This window comes from Ixodes scapularis, unplaced genomic scaffold (genome assembly GCF_016920785.2).
Source record: "Ixodes scapularis isolate PalLabHiFi unplaced genomic scaffold, ASM1692078v2 PGA_scaffold5__190_contigs__length_132052651, whole genome shotgun sequence".
NCBI lineage: Eukaryota > Metazoa > Arthropoda > Arachnida > Ixodida > Ixodidae > Ixodes > Ixodes scapularis.
The window spans coordinates 82,850,484-82,854,940 of NW_024609880.1; the positions used below are offsets into that span (position 1 = coordinate 82,850,484).

The following is a 4,457-nucleotide window of genomic DNA, read 5'->3' on the forward strand; positions in this document are numbered from 1 at the left end:
CCTGATCAACCCTTTTAAAAAATAACCTGTTTGCAGAAAATACGCTTGTGTCAGTCATGTACATAATAAACAGCAAAAATATTTACTGTGTATGCACACAAGCGATAGAGAAGCCTATATTTTACATGAAATTAATACATTCTTTGATTTATGAGCCCTATAGCTAACGTTAATATGTGTAGCACTCTGTTACCTTGAATTAGCAAGTACACTGTATGACATAGTCAAATATAACCACTGGTTCATTTTCTGTATTTGATTACATCAAGTGTATTTGGCATACTTACCCCTAAGAAAGCAGAGATGATGGGTGAGTGGCTGTTTAGTCGGCTTCGCGCTTCGACATCAGGGTGAGTTGCACAAGAAATCACCATTCACGGCTTTGCCGCCTGCCCGTAGCACGCACCTTTCCGTGAGTTCGTTTCTTTGCAGCACAGCATTAGTTCGTACTCTTTGAAGGAATGTGTGATGACTCTGAACACTCGGTGTACCACTCACGAGGGAACTCGTCTAACCAGTCACTGATGCCCGTGTCCCACTAGAGCGACAAACAGAGACAAAAGACAGCGACAAGGCTCAAACCCATGCAGCATGCTCGCGATGGTACTTTTGGCAGGCGTTTAGTCGTTCGGTGCTCGCGAAATAAGCACGATCGATTGCAAGCCTGCCAAGATACCCTCGCGTGCATGATGCTCGTGTTTGAGCATAGCCTCCTTTTCTCTACAAAGCCTCTCATATCGCAAAAGACTCTGGTTTGAGGCTTGTCTTTGTCTTTCGTTCCTGTATGTCGCTCTAGTGGGACACGAGTATGAGCAACGCACTGTGGGAAACCACCAAACAGCGAATAACAATGATATCGACCCAGTTTTTTTGTCAGTTCGTCGCGAGTGGGGAGCGCAATCGCTATCACAGTATTACAGGAGCGACGATTCCGCGAGAACTGTCTCGGTTGGCAACGGCGGGATGACGGTGTCTTTGTTCTTGGATTGTTCAACGACGTTTACGTTGGTGGCGCCGCTTCTTCGTGTGCGTTTGTTCACCGCGCACTTTCATAGTCCGGTGCTCTTCTTGACGATCCAGAGTTTGTTGTCCTCCTTGCGGTAAATGGACGAGATCTGGAGCTGCCTGGCGTCTTCAGGACTTGCCGCTGTGGTTGAAAAAGTTCCTTCCTCGTCGGCTACTTCCTTTTTTGTTTCGCGAGCAGAAATTAAAAAAAAAAACGATTACGCTCTTTGTTGGCGCAAGAAATGACCTCACAATTGTGCAGTGTGCTACTAATATGCTTGGATTGAATAAAAGTCTGAAAGCTGCATTTAGAAAAACAAAAATGAATGGGGACCGCTCGAAACTGAGAAGTATCGTGCAAGAACCGAGTACTTGCGGCAACAAGTTAAGCTAGTAACCCTCAGAAAGTACCCCTATTAAACGGCTTAAGTTCCACAATCCTGAAAGCTGTCATCAATCAATGTGTTGTTTTATATTGTATTTTTATTGATTAACCTTCGCCTGCGTTGGCAAAACTACGGCCATGTGCTAGAAATATTAAAATAAAAAATAGGTGCAATTTTTTTTTTCACAAGCGCTTGTGGAATCATTTTAAAACCAACTTACTCTTAACAAAGAACCTTTTGTTTTTTAACGTGACTGCCGCGAGGACGAAAACTGGCAGCAAGCAGAGCAGAACCACTGCCGAGACAACGGTTACCAGCAGCGCGTTTGAGAAGATCTTCACAGTATTACCTGGAAACAAATGGTATAGCCATAGTTTCGAGTTAAGTGATGCCCTTCTTCGTGATCAATTCGAACAATAGCGAGTATTTTAACATTCACCCTGCGCGCCTCAATCATAAAATTGTTTTAGTGTTGCAAGGGGTCTCCCGCAAAGTCAGTCAACAAGAGAAAAATATATGCTTTATTGTTGTTAATATTACCTTGTTCTGTAATATTACCTTTTGATTCTGTAAGAAAAAAATATTTTTCTCTTAAACCGCACGATAGTTTTTAGTTTTAAAACTTTGATTTTTGTCTCTTACTCCTACAAGCTTTGAAATTATATTAAGAACAAATTTGAAAAAAATAATATGGAAAGTTGTCACTTCATTTTTCACACATCCTGATTGGTGCAACATAATTTAGACGCCTGCCAAGCCCTCAGTATGGTGCGAACTATGTTGATTTGTATCTGGCCAGGCAATAATAAAAGCCATTCGCCTCCACCGCCATAAAAACATCTATAAACAATAGATTTTTTTTTTAATTTATGGTGTCATATATTCTGGGCTCGCACAGACATTTGACTTTCCAATAAACAACTTGAATTAACCAATTCTAATATCAATATGAGTTACTTTTCTATGATGAGATAAACCAAGGATACTTCCATATTACGTGTGGGTAATTATAACTACTGCTGTTTCATAGTGTTGAACCGATAATTATGCTAGATAATTATCACCTCTGTCTTGTTCATGCTTAATAAACTAAGTCAGAAAAAACGCACTTTCCGTGCTCCCCGCTGAAATTGTTATTAAAAAAGACTGCACATCTCCCTTATTGTACAGTTCTAATTGTGCCTATCATACCAATTTGCGAAAAGACAGAACGGAATTAATTAGGCACACTTTCATTTCGACATTTCGCCAGCTGGCTAGAATTCTAGGCAGGTAAACTATAACTCTCGTTATCGGTCTATACCAAAACGGCCAGAACGATGTATATATTTATACATATCAAATCCAGTTAAAACATTTACTTATAAAAATTTTGTATAGGCACATCTTGCTCCAGTTGTTGTTTTGTAAAACAAGTAGCGAGTTCCTCTTCAAGAATAATAAAAAATGTAAAAATAGCATTTATTGGAATTCCTCATATCAGGCCCGTTCACGCAGAGGCGTTTTGTGCAACACAGCAATAGATGTGACACGTGATTTTGGGCTCACCGGACTTGGTGAGCTTCCCGACGAGCGGCGTAATGGGCGGCAGGATGGTGAGCTCCGGCTTCGTCCCCGCTCGTTGACAGCCCACACGACCAGGAAGTACTCGACGCCCGGCAGGAGCTCGTGCACCAAGAAGTCCGGCCGGTCGGCCGTGAAGTTGGCCGACAGCGCGGCCGTCATGGCGTCGTGCACGGTCAGCTGAAAGTGGGCCGGCAAGTGTCCGTCCGAGCCGGCCTGGCACTCGAGGTGAAGGGACCCTTCCGTCTGGTTCGTGATGGAGCAGTTCTCCACGGGACCCGGAGGCCCTGCTTTGCCGGGAAGGGAAGGGCAGTCATCGAGCCGATGGAATGTCAGCACCGTGGTTGGGGGTCATGCGTCAACATCTCGGAGTAGGCCCGAAATATATCTGTGAGTATGTTCGGACGTACATCCCACGACCATGTAAACACACACACACAAAAAAACAGTTCTTGTTTTCTAGTTTTTTTTTTTTAATTCTAAGGGGTGTTATTAGCGCTACTTCTGTGGTGCAAGGAGTTCATTTGTGGTGTTAACATCAGCGGTAGATTATGGTACTCACCAATATCCTTTCTATTTAAGATTCAAAAAGAGCCAATGTCGTGTTTTCAGCTACGTGTCGTGCAGTCTACGTATACGTTTCTATGAGAGATGGTTTATTTTCTTCCAGACATCTTACCTATGTGTATTAGGTTGCATAAACCACCGTGTTTGTCCAAAGCCTTAATTGACATTTCTTCCACGAATAACACTCCCAATTTGTCGATTCATATATGCTCTGCTAGCCCGTAGCGGTTGTACGTTTGAGGTAGATAACCCAGAATCTCGTTAGCTTTCTCCGACGACCCAATTGATTGGACATTACTGCTTCAATAAGCACGTGACCCGCACAAACTAAAGGCACGATTTATATGATATGCATATATGAACGGTGTGAGCAAAGTTATTATCAGTGAAATTCCAAATTACTACTCCTCAGGTTGACCCCTGCCTAAATTCAGAACGTTTGCCTTGTCCGAAACGGACATCGTAAAACTACGTAGTGCATTTAGCACGTAAAAATTACATAAACAACGCAATCAATGAAAAGACCCACCTGCTTGAACGAAGTGAAAAAGGGCATCTTCCGCTTTCGGTGCGGTTGGAGGCCGTGCACAGCAGCGTGCCTTACTCGATGTGGCTGTGCGGAATGTAGCGTGCGACGCTACGTGTGCCATGGCTAGTGAAGCTCTTGATTGGTCTGTTCTGAATAAAGCTGTTAAAGTGCCACTCGAACGCCACGTTGGTCGGATCTGCCTCATCCTCGTAGTGCACCTCCATTTCCTGGTGTCGAGAGGGCACCTACACCACGTTCTCGTTTTCCTTGCACAACCGGGCGTCTGCGAAACCGCGCAAGCATATTCTAGAGATCAAAGAAATATGACTGGTTCTGAATGCATGTTCGGGTACATAGAATTAAATTTCTTTGACGCGATACATAGGGCTAGATCGATGGGTCGACAC

General features: G+C 43.5%; 1 pseudogene; it reads right to left on the reverse strand.

Annotated features, from left to right (window-relative positions):
* Window positions 1-1,049: 1,049 nt before the first annotated feature.
* LOC121048499 lies at window positions 1,050-3,116 on the reverse strand (annotated as a pseudogene).
* Window positions 3,117-4,457: the final 1,341 nt, after the last annotated feature.